This window comes from Molothrus ater, chromosome 16 (assembly GCF_012460135.2).
Source record: "Molothrus ater isolate BHLD 08-10-18 breed brown headed cowbird chromosome 16, BPBGC_Mater_1.1, whole genome shotgun sequence".
In the NCBI taxonomy this organism is placed as follows: Eukaryota; Metazoa; Chordata; class Aves; order Passeriformes; family Icteridae; genus Molothrus; species Molothrus ater.
Genome location: NC_050493.2, coordinates 10,451,990 through 10,467,715, shown reverse-complemented (window position 1 = coordinate 10,467,715; position 15,726 = coordinate 10,451,990). Strand labels below are relative to the sequence as shown.

Here is a 15,726-nt window from a genome sequence, read left to right as displayed (position 1 = left end):
AGCATGTGCAGAATGGATACAATACTGGAGAATCAAGTATGTCCCAGGTTTGGTAGGATCATGGATAGGAAATCCAGCTTGGATCCATGGTACTTGTGATTTACATTGGCATGGACACATTTGACCTCTTGAGTTGGTTTTTTTATTGTTTGGATCCATGGCCTCATCTGGCAAACATCCCAATAACTGAGCATTTAGGGATGCTTGCTCAGTGAGTTAACCCCTTCTGAACAAACCCCAGGCATCATTCAGGAGCGATTTTACTCTGTCAGTGGGATGCCCACACGCAGCCTGCACCATGCAGCAAGTTGCAATATTCTGCAGGAACAGCCTTTGTGATCTCAGGACAAAAGAACATTCATAGCAACAAATTCTGAGCAGAAGGATTTGATACAGTCACGACACTCTGCCAAGGAAGATTTACTTCTTTAGTGAGGCACAAGATTGCAACTGCTGAAATTCTGTCTCCTGGGCACTTGAAGTCTATAGCACCTCCAGAAACTCAAAGTTTACTCAACTAGAAAAACTAAAAATAAACCCAAAAATAAATGATGTGGCAGACTGACATTCATAGATCCTGAAATCCAATGCACATCAATGCTGACCTAGAACAACCAAAGCTGCATTGTCATTTCACAACTCATAGCTTGCCCTATATAAGAGATTCACTTTACTGGTGCTAAATTCTGAAGAAAAACAGCAGTCATAATTGTCATCACAATTACAAATCCTTTTTTTTTCTTATTGCATTCCTCTAAACAGACCAAAAATGAAAAACCTTGGCAATTCCTCCCAAGGTTATTCTGCACACTCCCACACAAGAGAATTCCTGAGGGTATGGATCTGATGAAGTAATGAATCACACAGAGTTTTAGAAACAACCTCAAGAGCTGGTATAAACAGATCAACAAGCATTTCTCTTGCAACTGCACCATGACAGAGACTGAGCTCCTGCCCCAACACACACCCCAGGGCTGCTGCCATTGGGATTCCAACATAAAAAACGGGTGCCTGTACAGGTCCCACACCTGGAGACTTCCATTCTGGTCTTATTTAAGCTCATGGATGAGACCCACATACTGGATCAACTGCCTAGAACCAACATCCCATGGCTCTGAAGCGTCCTGAGCAGCTACAGCTGTAGTAGGAACAACTTCATAGAGACAGACTGATTCAGATGTTCCTGCTGGAGAGTACTTTTGTTTTTCCATGAGACAAGCAGTTCTAACAGTCCCTGAAGTCTGCAACTGGAAGCCTCACACAGGCAGCAAATGATGCTGCAGCAGAGAAACAATGGCAGAGTAACAATGGTCATTGTCTTTAGAAGCAGGAGCCACAGGCACAGCACTCCTCTGACATGTTCACACACCTCGAGCACTCTGCAAAAGAATTAACTCTAAATTGGGTCCTCAGTGTAACAAACCAGGGGATTCAACTTGTTCACTTTCAGCACAGAAAAGGAGGCAAAATATCCCCTTGCAAAGAGAACTGTTCTCCACCAAAAATTCATCTCCTTCAAAATATTGAAGCCAAGTTCCAGATTTCAATTTTTGTAAGATATTTTATGGTTAGCACCTACCAACGGTTATCCTTAAATAGTTCAAGCAGACGTAAAATGATATTACACATCTTCCTGAATATTCAGAATATCAGATAATCAAAATTTCTCATCTCAGAGGGGTTATTAGGAAGTGCAGCTCTCACTTCTAAATTGTAACTTCCAACCACTATGGATCATTCTAGCAAATATACCCAACTATTATGTTTATCCCACAGCCTAATTCATCTCCCCAATGACTACTGAAGCCTCCAGTTTCACTTGTTATCTCTTTGGTGGTGCAGTTATGCATGAACATTAATAATAGCATAAAGGAAACCAAAGTTATTAAAAACATCAAATAAATGGGATTTATTCCTACAAAAGCAGTTTATATGAGGTAAGGCATTAAGTTTTGACATTAAGTGTAAAGTAACATCCATTTTCAATTTTAATACCCCTCTTTTAAAATAAACCTATAATTGCTCCACAATGTTTAGTTATTCTTGATGTGCTTCTTCCACATCCTCAATTTCTATTTCAATTTTTTACGTATAGAGGATGTACATTAAACATGACAAAGGAAAGATGCTTTTTAAATCAACAGCACCTCGTCTGAACTAATAGCATGTTATTTTTTGCAGAAATCCACTCCCTCCACTTGAAAGCAAACATTAGCACATCTTGATACACTTTCCAATACCTTGAAAGTCTTAAAAGAAACTCACATATTTTATAAAAATCAGTCTTGACAGCACATAACCTCTTTGCTTTATTCTAGCATTTAACCAAATTTGCAAAGAGGTAACAGTGGAGAAAGGATGGATAGCACACAACACAGCTAGGAAAATTTATAGCGTGGACTAGTGGAAAGAAAAACTAAAACTACTTTTACCTAAGTTCTGAATTCACATTAAAAATTAAACCCTACACCTGCCACAGAACAGTCTCACTAAGTCTGGCTAATCTTCAGGATAACTGCATATGGCAAAAAGAAGATGCATTCACATATCTTAAACACACAAAAAACAATAAACAGCCCAGAGAAACTGTCCCATATACCACAGACACATTGCTCCAAAATAGGTTCCTGAAATAAAAAAGGAAAATTCGAAATCCTTAAGAAACAGGAACCAGGAAAAGCTCCAACCAAAGTTTAACTTTCTGATGCTTGCGTGCCTTCCCTCTGCTCCCCGTTATGTAAAACGCTTGAACACAACACGCTTAAAGCAATCTCGCCCAGTAATCTCCAGCAGAGAGCTAAAGGATGCAGGAGCTTTTTCACAAAATCTGTCTTCAAGCCATCAGCTAAATATTCCACAATCCACGGGTAACTGCCTGGAATGAAACAGCATGTTCTATTCTGGATTTGGGACCTTGCAGCTTTAACCAATTGTTTACATAGTCATGAACATCAGCTTGAATTTTGGAGATGTTGCTGCAGGAGATCTCCACCAGCAAGAGCTGTCACTGGAGCTCCTGGGAGGAGGGAGCAGGAGGGTAAAATGGGAGTCCATTGGAGGAGACCCTTTGCCCAAATCACCTCTCCAAGTGCAGCCTTATGGTGTAACTCAGGGGTAGGGCACTACCAGAACCTACAGCAAAACTCCGCACTGGAGTCGAGAGGAAGGTGGATTCTAACCATAAGGGAATAATACTGGAATTTTCCCCACTTTGATGTGCCTTGGCAGAGGAATCCGGTGCAGTACAGAGCCCTGAGGCTCTACATTTTGCAGGGAAAATGAAAATATTTCTAATGCTGCAACAAGAAATGCAGAAGTATTTTAAGGAAAGTGACTATAACACAAAAAGAAGGAAACAATAATCCAACATTTTCATTCCCTGTTCTATACATCCTATCTAAAGAGCCAGCTCCCATATACAAACTAAGAGAAGGATGGATTCTCATATTATGTTTCACAAGTTCAATTAGGAATATAATAATCCTCACCTTTTTTTGTTACATATTTTAAATAATTAAACAACGAAAGTTCCAGATACCCATCCGCAGTATAAAGCGCAGCTGGTGCCCTCAAGGCAAGCTCCATGTAGACCAGCCCTGCCTGTGTTCTCTGATAAAAAGTGGCAATCACTCTGAAGGAACTGTCACCATTAATGTCACTGTAACGAGTGCTTTTGACATCTCACCAACTTGAATTGCCAGAAAAAAAGTTAGAGAAAGCAAATTTCACTCTGCTTGCAGAAGAACACTTTATTATGAAACCTTTGAAACCAAATTTCCACTGGCCAGGTGCTCTAATGTTCCTGGTCACTTCTCAAGGAAGCATCAAGTACCTGTTTCTGTGTCATTGGTTCCATTCCCTAGAGTGAGCTGTGGAGGTGCAAGTGACAATTGTGCCCTTATACAAAGCAAATGAATCACCATGTCACTGTGCTCCTGTGCAATCAGAGCCAAATGGAATTTCAAATCTCCTTCTAAAACTTATTTTTAATAAATAGTTCCATTCTAGAAGTCTTACCAAAATTTAGCCACATCTCAGCTGCCTTCTCTTGCCACATACCTTGTTAAAAATGTCAAACACTGAAACATCTGAGTTCTGCCTCATCTCACAGACTGTAACACATCTAATTTTCAAGCCCCTTGCCTGTCAGTGTGCAAGCTGTAAATCCAGAACCTTGGGACAAGCATTACATATCACCTGTGCTGGCTGGCTGGGAGCATGCTGTCCAGGAGGTCCCAAGGCTGGGTAGGAGGTTCTCACCCTCTATTTATACTTTGACTGACAGTCATACCTAGAGGGAATCCTTTCCACTAAACCTAATTGTTTTACTGAAATGCTGCCAGACACCTCCATCACACCCCTGATGTGCCAGGAGGAATTGTAGCTTTTATTTGCACTTCCTGAAAATAGCTCAGCAGTGCATGCCAAGATGGGGAACCTGACATTATTCACAATTTGGAAGAGGCAAGCTATCAGTTATCTTTAAACAAAGCACTGTTCTGCTTTCTTTTAAGAAAGAAATTATCCTATATTCCAAGAGAGGGACAGTTAACTGTAGCTACCACTTCAAGGGCATCCCATACAAGAACAATCTTTTGTAAAGACCTAAATTTCCTGCCACAAGTACACAAACAGGAGTTGAGTTGATATGAGTTGAGATCCCTGTTTACTTTGGTAAGTAGTTGTTGAATGTTCTTTTATGTAGGCATTGTCTGTTTTCACCTTTTAGCATGAACCAGAAGAAAATATCCTTAAAATGGGAAGTGCTGCTTAGGTTGCAGTGCATTGGCATATACCATGCAGCTGCATTAAATAATGGATTTCATAGCATGAACTACATACAACATTTCTCTTGCCAATCATAACACCATTCATGTGATAACCAGAATATTCATTTATGCATATTATAAATGTCAGTGCTTTTTCTCCCTCTACAACACCTCACATACCCATTTTTCCCCCGTGACCAAATATTTTCCCATAGTATCACCAATGCTGCCATTTTCACTCTGATGTTATTAATGTTATTTATCATTAATAACAAATAGCAAGTTTAAAGGGAGAAAAAATAATACATACAATAAAAAGAGGCAACAAGATACATATTTCTGGGCTAAAACCAACTCATTCAATAGCACTTGCAGGACTTACTCACACTGGCACACAGCAAAAATTCTCAGTTTTGTCTTTCTTGTACAGACACACTGTTATTATTCCCAAATGGAACACAAATTTTGTCTCCTTGAACAGCATGGCCAGCACGCAAACAGTTCTGTTTGCTTTTCAATTTCACACACATCCACTGCTGCCTCAGCCAACCTGAGCTTGTTAAGCCTCCTTCCCAGGCTGTTTGCTTTGTTTCAGATTTCAAAGCACAGTGATCTTTCCTCACACTGGGTTTTGCCCAGTGGTTGTCCTGTATTCTGCTCACCCTTCTCAAACTAAAGAGCAGAATGAGACCCAGTGATGTGATTGCTGTTGCACTGGACTGGGTACCAGCATGCAAAATTTTCTGATTGACGTCACTTTGTGTGACACAAGATGTCGTAACTTTCCCTAAACAATTTGGTAAATTGGCATTATGCAAGGATAATAACTGGAGATTTGGAATGGAGTTTATTTCTAGTCTATCATAGGCCAGTGGCACAGAGATGAATACTCTTAAAAATATAAAAGGAATTAATTCTTTAAAAAGAAAAGCATCAGTCAAAAATTCCAGGTACTTCCTGCTTTAGTGAATGGCATGCACAGTTACAATTTAACTTGCAGTGGATTAATGCAACATCCAGAGTTCTTTTACAGAGGAGCATGCAAGCACTTCCTAAACAGCTTACAGCACACTGGCATCACTTCAGTATGTTTCAGCATATACCTCAGCTCAACTGATCTACCTTAGCAAAGTGTATCCCTGCAGAGAAAATACATTTTTTAGGTTTCTTGTCAATGCACAAGCAAGTGTGTACATGATGAATTAAGCTAAGGAGAAATAAACACTATCTGGTTTATTGTTTTGCCTTTCCCAGCAATCAAAAGTCCATTATCCTCAATGAAAGGCCAATAAAAGTTAGAGAAAGAGAGTATTTCATTACCCACACATTATTTCATAGGTACTTGCTGCCATACTGATAATTGAGGCCTGAAAACCAGGTTACTTGAACAGCCAGTAGATGACAAGTCTTCTGGGAATAGTTAGTAACAAAATTAATATTCAAGCCCTGTATCCTATTAGGGCATTTGTTCTCATTTGGGATTTACAACTTATTTACCTGATAGACTTTTTGCAGTGGAAGACAGTTCACAGTTCATAACTTCAAACTTCATCACGGCAGCTCCCAAAGAGAACGAGATCAGTGGGATTTTAATCAACATGGCAACATGCCCGAGGAAAACACAGATTTTCATATACCTGGTAGGGTAAATAACAGACTATTCACTGGACTAGGAGAAAATGGGAAAAGTTAGTAAGTGCCAGAGTGGGAATATGTTGGGTCATTTACTCTTTTCCCCTCATCCCTTGAAAAGACTAAAATCATGTAATTTACAAAACTATTTTTCTGACAGCCTGAGTAATTGCATCCTCTGCTCTATTTTGTCATAACTCTTTAGCTAGTCTCTCCTTCCAAATCTGGGTGTCTGCTAATGTCTGCTGTTTCAACCCTAAAATATTACCAGGATACACAAAAGCTCCGTCTGAGCAGAGTACATGGCATAAGGTAACACTGCAGCACAGGTCAGCCATCCATGTCTGAAATAATGATAAAGTAAAAACTGCTGTAATTCCCAAAACACAGATGAAGTTTGGGAAAGAAGATTGATCATCCCTTGGACAAAGTCCAGCCTGAACTTCAGACCTCCCAGTATCTGGAGGAGTGAAGGAACCTGGCCCACATAACCCTTCTCTAGGAGTCACACCTGCAGCCTTTCCAATTCCTCCCTGCCACAGAAATGCCTCAATATCAACCAGCACCAATTTTTGAGTAAATTTATCACTCACAAGCTCATTAATCACCTCTTAAAGAGCAGAAAATAAACACTTCAATAAAAGATGACACCAAAGAAAGCAACTGACATATCAATTGTTTGTACGTGAGCAAGAGCTCCTTACAGACTTTTATCTGCCTTGTATTGTACTTCAGTCCTTTAAGGACTGCAAATTTTCCTGCATATCCATTCAGTTCCTGATAAGCTTACAGGCTTACATGAGAACAGCCAGCTTTGAAAATCAGGGTCTGATTTTGAGATCATGTTTAAGTTGGACTAAAATTATAGCAATTATGAATTTTTCAAAAGCATCATTGAACATAAAAGATCAGACTGCTCATTTGCTGATTTTCTAGATGTTTCTTAATGTTTTGCTCTCTTTGCAGCATGAGCTCTTCCCTTTGGAAAAAACACAGGGCAAATTCTGCAAGTTTTCTGTCCAAAACAGCAGACAAAGCACAGCTGCCATTCCAAGGCATTTCCAATGAAACTGAGGCAGGAGGCAAACTCTCACTTTTAAAGCAGAGGCAAACCACAGGCAACTCACCTGGCCCTGAGGGCTTCTGTGTGCCAGTCAGACTAGATCAGATGCAGCAAAAGAGCAAAAAAGATGGAAGAGACAACTTAAAACTCCAAATGCTTTTCCAAAGCTCTCCCAGCAAAGTAGGTCTGGAGCAGAATGACACTGGCAGCACAGGGGAGGGATCAGGGGAATCAAGACACAACTGACTTGATGAACAAAAAGCTGAAAGTAGATGGTGGTGCTCTCAAAAATCAAAAATTGAAACCTCAGCTGATAAAAGAAACAAGAGGAGAACAACTGCAAACATGGCTTTGTTGGTGGACATGGAAGCAGCTCCAGGAGTTTTGGCTGTGCCAGAAACACAATTTTATTTCATGACTCTGTGTGTGGTCTCATCAGTAAAACAGGGAAAATAGAAGCACTGACTGATAATGCCTTTCTAACTCAGAAATTCAGGTATATGCTTCAAAAAGAAACTGGTGCCTGGCAAGGGACTCACAAAGCTACACTAACTTTTTCCAGCACCTCATACTTCCTTGTTTAATGACATTAGTACAAAGACACAGATGTATCCCTTTTACATCAGTCCCACTAAAAAAAAAAAAAAGGGAAAAAAAAAGAAAAAAGGTTCATCACAAAACCCCTCAAAACACTGAAACAAAGTATGCCATTCCAATTTTATTTCTCCTTCTCTCCCAAAAGCACAGCTAGGAGGGCATTAAAATTTCTGAAGCTTTTTTTTTTTTTATCTGCATTGGCCTTTCCTTTCTACATGGTAACATTTTCATTAATAAGCATATTTTAACAAAATAATTGGCCTAGGAAGGTCCCTGAAAATGAAACAGCTGTAAGAGCTAAAGAGATTAGAATTCCAGTATTAATGAAGTCTGCAAAAAGTGTGAATTGCTTCAGGGAAGAAACAGGCTTGGTCATTTTGAAACAGAATTTTATCCAATTAACTGTTCAACCTTTTTTGGAGGAAAAAATACAAACAGGTCTAACCGTGTGTTGTAGACCACATGTAGCATTCATTAACACACCATTATAACCTTCCTCTCCAGCCACAGCAAATCATCAGAAAAAAGATGTTTCCCATTTCATTAAAGTGTTTTAGGAATACTATTCTGTTCTTGCAAGGGCATTATTTCAATTCTTTAAACACAGAAAATGCCACAGAAAATGGCAAGAAAATAATGCAGTATAACTAAGGTTTTACAGTCTTCCTTTCCTAATGTCTGCTGACCTAACAGCTTCTCTCAGGTACTGAGAATCCATTCTTCCACAGATTCAATCTGCACAAAAATTATAGATTCTGGACAGCATTGCCTTCTGTAGCCTTTTAAAATAGCTATTCAATAATAAAACCAAATTCTCAGTGATAGTGACCCTCATTTCCAATTGCTCAGCAAGGCCAGATAAAAGTGTGATGTTTCTGAAGAACCCTTCAGAGCTGAAGACTCTTCAAGCTCTGTGAACAGACACCTGAAATCATCCTTTCCTCAGGACAGTGGTGAAAAGAAAATATCATTGTACTAATTGCTATATAATATAGTAACTTCTACTCCCTTGACTAGATTACTTACAATAATCACATTATCATCACCTCTTTATCTTCATTACATATGTATTAGCCCATGGCTCATTCCCCTGCGTGTCATGGCAATCACTACAAACCCTTTCTCCAGAGCAAAAGAAAAAACAAAAAAATATTTTAGTCCATGAAAAAGTTTTAAATAAGAGTCAGAATATTCATCAAGATATTTTTCAGTGTCAAATCCAGCTGGTTGGCCCAGAACACCTGATTATTTACAGACAGAAATACCACTGTGCAATGGCAACAAATGTCCAGCACAGACAACAAAAACCTGTAATGTTTTGGGTTTCCAGCTGCAACTGCAACCCAGACTGCCCAGAAATTTAGGTTCTATAAAGCACTGCACAGCATGTCAGACATGCAGACATCATTACTGCCAGCTTAGGCTGAAACTAAACCACGGAACGCACGAGGGTTCTGTTATGGATACTGCAACCTCCCAACCACGCAGCTCCAGGGCTGGTAACAGTTTCTCCTTTCCCCTAACACACCAGAATGACAAGCAGCAAACAGCATCATTTTTCCAAGTGAAGAGTACATCTTCATCACTTCTCTCTTGAGAATTCTGTCGCTGCCTGAGGCACAAAAGAGCAAATACAAAAAGGCAGAAATACCCAAAAAATCGAGTTCTCCTGCTTCACATAAAAAGGTAAAGATAGTTCTAACTTCTGGGGAAATGTTATGTTCTTTTCTAGGAGATGAGGCTTTAAAAGTTTTTAGAACATAGTTTGCCATATTCCAACAAGAATCCCAAGGCCAGTCTCTTTCCAAGGCTGATGAGCAGAGTCCTTGATGGTCTGATAAGGAGTACATCAGGATCCTACTCCTCCCACTTCACCTTTACCAAATCTAATACTTGTATAAGCCTGACTGGATTTGGAGGCAGTGTTATTATACTGTTGCATGGTAATCTCAAGCTTTCTGTAAATGTAAAGAATGTAGAATTAGAAAGAACATGCTCATCCTTCTTCATTGACCAGTTTCCATCATAACATCAGCCAGTTCTTGCCATTCCTGAGCTTCTTCATTTTCCATCTAAATACTATTCACCTCTTTCAATTTCCCACCCAAGTTTCAGTTGTCTGACTCATTTTATGTTGTTTAATCGGTTTTTCTTCTTCCTGCATCCAACCACCATATCCTCCTCCCAGGCTCATTTTTACCAGATTAAACAAAACCAACTTGCCTCATCTCCTGGAGGTGAGACTTTCATTCCCTGGTCACTGAAGTACCAAGTTTCTAAGCTCATTACAGGATCAGAGATTTTTAGAAGGTGGGAGACTAATTGCAGACAGTATCCCAGAAATTTCTCTATTTCTAATAGCTGCACTGATAGAAATTAGATACTGGAACATCCTCCCAGCTTCTGGCCCAAAAACTTTTGCTGCATTCAGCCAGTCCTGAACAAGATGTTACAGCTGGGTCCTGTTAATGCCATTCCTGTTTTACCCAATTATTTTTTCTTAAAATATGTATTTATATAGCCAAAATATGATAAATTTATATACATTAATACTTCAAACTACAAAATTTACCTAGAATATACTAAACTATAAATTGTAGTGCTGTAAACAGGCAAAGCATGTCTGGGCTGTACTTTTAATCAAAATAATATGCAATCCAGTAAATTCACCATACTTCTTTTAGCTGTAGTCTTAACCTCAGAAAATTTCCCACCCTGCTCAACAGACATAACTAATCAAAAACTAGAATAAAAAGCCACAGTGAGCAGCACAGATTTTAATCCTATCCACCCAGTCATGGAGAGAACTGCTAAAATCTGGGTTAATCCTTCCAATCCTTAGTCAGAAATGAAAGTCTGTGCAATTGAAATAGTATGCCAGAATTAGATTTGCTTGTGCTAAGGATTTGATTAAGCCAAAAATTAAGATCTGAAATAGCTTCAGTGAAAACCAAAGTAGTGCATTTCCACTGACAGATATTATAATCCAAAAGAGTCGTTGTACTGAGACCAAACTCATAACTCTTCTCTCCACAGGAAATTAATTTGGGACAAATCCCAGACACACTGACTTTCAGATAGTTTTGTCAAAAAAAAAAGAAAAAAAAAATCAGCTTTTCTTCAAAGTGATGATGACAACCACTGGACTGAAATGTCATGAATAAGGAACAGTAACTTGTGAGGAAGACCACAGAAATAAAGACAATTACTTATATTGACCTTAATATGAAGCAGATTCTCACAAACACTGGCAATTTCAACTACTTTAAGTTTGTTACTGCCCTCAAACACGACATATGCATTAGATATAAAATATGCATCCCATAACTATCTACCTGTACTGGGCAGGGATTGGCTATTCTCAGCAAACTGAGAGATTACACATGTCAACATAGGAAATTTTTTAAATGAAAGGGAGGTTACCACTCTCCCAGGAGCCATTTCACTTGAAGCCTCTTCATCATTTGATTAAAGCCTGCACAAATCTAAAATCTTACAAATAGTCTGCATTTGCTGCAGCTGTAAGTCTTCAGCCTTGTCTATAGACAATTGACATCAAGGCTGAATTTTATGGGTTTTTTTCTTGTTGGAGTCACATGAGAGATCACTTCAAGACCCAGAACACCATTGATCCCCTTGAGCCTACAAATGCCAGGTCTGTGCACTTGTGTAACACATCGCTCTGTGCAGTCACCAGGGGAGCCAAAAGCAGAGTGGCAGCAAAACTCTCAGTTACAAATATTGAAGGTCTATAGTGACAGAATAATAGAGGGAAATATTCAGTTGTGTTCTCCATGTCAAGATAGCCAGAGGTTTTGAGCAGTTGCATAAGCATATTTCATTTCTGTAATCTTTGTTGCTCCCAAGCTGGAAGCTTTTACTCAGGCAAGGCTCTTTGAAGTTACTTTGGGAACTGGCTCTCTGCAGATGGAAAAAACAAATGATTAAACCAGCTCAATGGGGAGCCAAGCTTACTGTACATACTTGATTTAAAAAGAAACTAAGGGAAGGAGAAATTTTTTTTATACAAACTAGAATGCTTGTTAAGAAGGAAAATATTCCACCATCTGAGCTGAATTTAAAAAGCTACCAGAATTTTTAACTGGGTGGAATATGCAAATGAAACCTCAGAATGACCCAGTAAGGCAGGAACCTAGCTATCAAAATGAAGGTTAAATAAGTTAGTCAATAACACTCAGGTTTAACTGAAATTAAACCAACCAGCTTGTCAACAGGGCATTTCACTGCCAATCCAGTAAATCATGAGACAGAACACCCCAAGTGCAGCCCCTAACAAACCAAATCATTCCTTTTGCTAGAGATTGCTCTTCTTAGCAGAAAATGCTTTAAGTCTATTGCATGCTTGGCCTTTCTATCTCATATTAGAAGATATTACAAGACTGTGTCTGCATGTTTATGGCTGTTACATAAAGAACATATTAAGCCCTTCATTAGAAAGGAAAAACCCCCTTCATTATCTCTTTACATGGCAGCATTGAAATTTTCAGGAAAAGCAATTAAATAAGCATTAAAGGACTAATTATTTAAAGCATTTGCTTACTTTGCACTTGCTCTTCATCCTTTACTTCCCAATGAAATCAATCACACCAAAGTCAGGATCCCACAAGCAAGATTTTTGCTTTCCATGTGGACTTGTATATGACCTGCACACTATCTTTTCCTCATGGCAGTTTGTTCCTCAGCTTTTAGAAATGCCTTTGCTGACCCAGAGAGCTTTCTTCTGCATAACTTATTTAAAACTAAGATTTTGCATACCTATAACCTACTTTGTACAGTTAAAAAAACGCAGCAGAGTGTTGGAAATGTGCAGAGTTCATTCTTATTTTAGCTTAAGTTTGCCACTGTTTTCAGGCAGTGTCCACTGAGGGCTGCACTGCAGCTTAACAAATCAATAGGACCTACACTGGAATAAGGATGGTGGACTGTTGAGGTGGACTGTTACACTCTATTATTGCCTGAAGTCTCTCCCTATTTAAAGATCTTTGCCTCATACTGTAAAAAAGAGACATCAAAACCCAGCATCTCTTAGGCCAGGAGTTATCCCATACCAGGAAGGAGCCAGAAAGAATACCTTAAAACAATTTAAACAAGCACACTAAAGATTGGTAAGGCTTTCAATGACCAGTAAAGACACACACACTGCAAGTGACAGCTGAACCCACAAACTTCCAACACATTCATTTAAATTTTTATTCAGAGATCATGTGATGTGTTTTTATGAGAAACTGGGAATGTCATAAAAATATCTGTATATAAGGAGTGTATATAGTGAAAATATCTGTATATAGTGAGAAGATACTGAGCAACAGTTCAGGATATTATAACATGATTTTTCTTTTATTATTTGCACCTGTCCTAAGTCATCTATTTAGTGTCATTTTTTCAGTGATCATTGGAAATATTTCAGCTACTGTTATACTATAAAATAGTGATGGATAGTAAAGAGCAACAGGAATGTGAGAGATTGCAGGCCTGAAACCTGAGAAAGGTTAGAAAAGGTGTGACATTATTTTTGCAGCTGTTAAGACTGGTAAAAATGACAGGATAAATATATCTGGAAATGGTTATGAAGATCATTTTTGTCTTTATCTAACCCAAATGTGGAGGGGATAATGTAATTTGTATTTTCCCCTCCACAAGTAAGCTCACCCCACAAAGAGCCAAGGCCGTCCTTGCCTGGCTCTCCCCTGAGCTCTGTTCTCTGCAGACGCTGCTCATTTTCAGCCTCATGATCCAACCAGATGTTAGACAACATCAGGATTTGTGTCATTCAGGATCCAGAATTTGTTCAGTGCACGTAATAACACTTTAGGTACCAAGTGCCAGTGAAGCTGAGCCTCAGAATGGTATTTCTACAGTAACAACAGCACATTCACATACAGGGCAGACTGCAAAATTAGCAATCACCTAAGACAGTGTGAAGAAATTTGCTTTCATATTTTTTCCTGTCAATCTGTCCTTGCCACAAGTATTCTAAAAGCCCTAATGGGAGATGCAAAATTCAGAATTGAATTAAGGGAATTATTAATATATTTTGAGACTCCAGTTCCTAAATAATGCAAGGTATTAGGCACTCCCTCAAAGCACCTGAACAGAGTGAATATAAATGCATAGAGAAACATACTTATATTACTACAAATCAGAGAATTAGTGAACACTCTTTCCATTTTTATAGAAATGAATGCTTACACAGAACAGCATCACTAGCCAGCCAAGTGCACAGCAAAACAAGGGGAGGATTTTATTTCAGGAAAAGCCTATAACAGACTCCCTGTCTCAGAGGTTATACTAAAGGAAAAAAACAGGAGCAGTAGGGAAATTTTAAATTGCCCTGGAATGGATACAAGTAGACATTCCAATACATCAGTTTCCAGATGGTTCACTCCAACCAAGACTCCCCACATTGCAACAGGAAAAGCAAGAACCTCCCTGTACAAGTATCTAAAGTAGTCAACAAATGCAGAAGGAATGACTTAGGACTGAAAAGGATTGCCCAAAATCCCAAGGTCAGGAACCCTGAAAAAATAGAGATGGAAACTGTTCAGTATTTTGAATAATTCTGGTTTTCTCATACTGCTTTTTTCACAAAAGATCCCTTCCATCACTAATTTTTATTTTTGTTTTATCACCACCTCAGTTTCCCACCAACACTGCCCTCACTCACCTGGCTCAGTTTATACTCCTTTCCTCTGTTTCCTGCTTATTAAATAAGATAATTTAATAAGAAGAGGTCTGGCTTAAATTCATAGTTTTTACTTCATTCTTGGGACCCCAGAGAATTTTTATTTGCTCCAATTAAGATGATTTTAGCAACTGGCTTCTGTGCTCTGTGTATACTGAAAGAGTCCCAGTATTTCTTAAATTCAGGGATACAGAATTTTAAGCAGAGAGGTGTATTCCCCCTACCCACCTTTGCTTCTGCTAGAAGTAAATTAAGGCAATAAATGAAAATAAAAAGCCATCCTAACTAGCATGACAGTCAAGTATGAAGTGGAATAGCAAATGGATGGGGAGCAGCTGAAGGCTCCAGCAGAGGAGGGGGATTGGAAGCAGCTCCTGGGAAAAGGAGATTAGCAAACAATGGACTGGGTAAGGAAAATCCAGTCTAAGAGCAAGTGGAGAAAGCAAATATTTCTTTTTACAACTTCTGTACCAGTTTGCTGTTACATAGTTATGGGACAGAGCTTAAAGTTTCACATGCTAAGCAGCTGAGCCATGCACATCTTCCTCTGGAACCCCGATTCCACAGAAGGAAATGTCAGCCTTTTTGCAGATAACAGTAGTTAAATGCAGATAAAGGAGAGAGGAGAGGATGGCAAACAGATCAAAACCAAATAAAAAACAGGGCTGGTTTGTTTCCTACAAAAATAATGTGACTGCTGAAAATAAACCAGACCATCCTAAATGGTACTTGACTAGAATACAGACACATAATTCATAATTCTGGCATTTGTTTTCTTATGATGAATTCACAAGCCTTATCTCATCCCAATTAGGTACTTCATAAGCTCTGATGCCTATATCAACACAATTTACTCAGAACTCTTAATTAGCCTCACACACAAAAAATAACATGCAATTTGTCTGGTAATTATATGTTTCTGTAACTCCTAAAAGCAACTTGTTACTTAGAAGAGATTACCT

The 15,726-nt window shown here is 38.8% G+C and overlaps 1 protein-coding gene across 3 annotated transcripts in view; it reads right to left on the bottom strand.

The window, feature by feature from the left end:
- The window catches only part of GRIN2A (glutamate ionotropic receptor NMDA type subunit 2A), a 156,999-nt gene that overhangs the window by 128,921 nt on the left and 12,352 nt on the right, over positions 1-15,726 (bottom strand). The window lies entirely within an intron of this gene.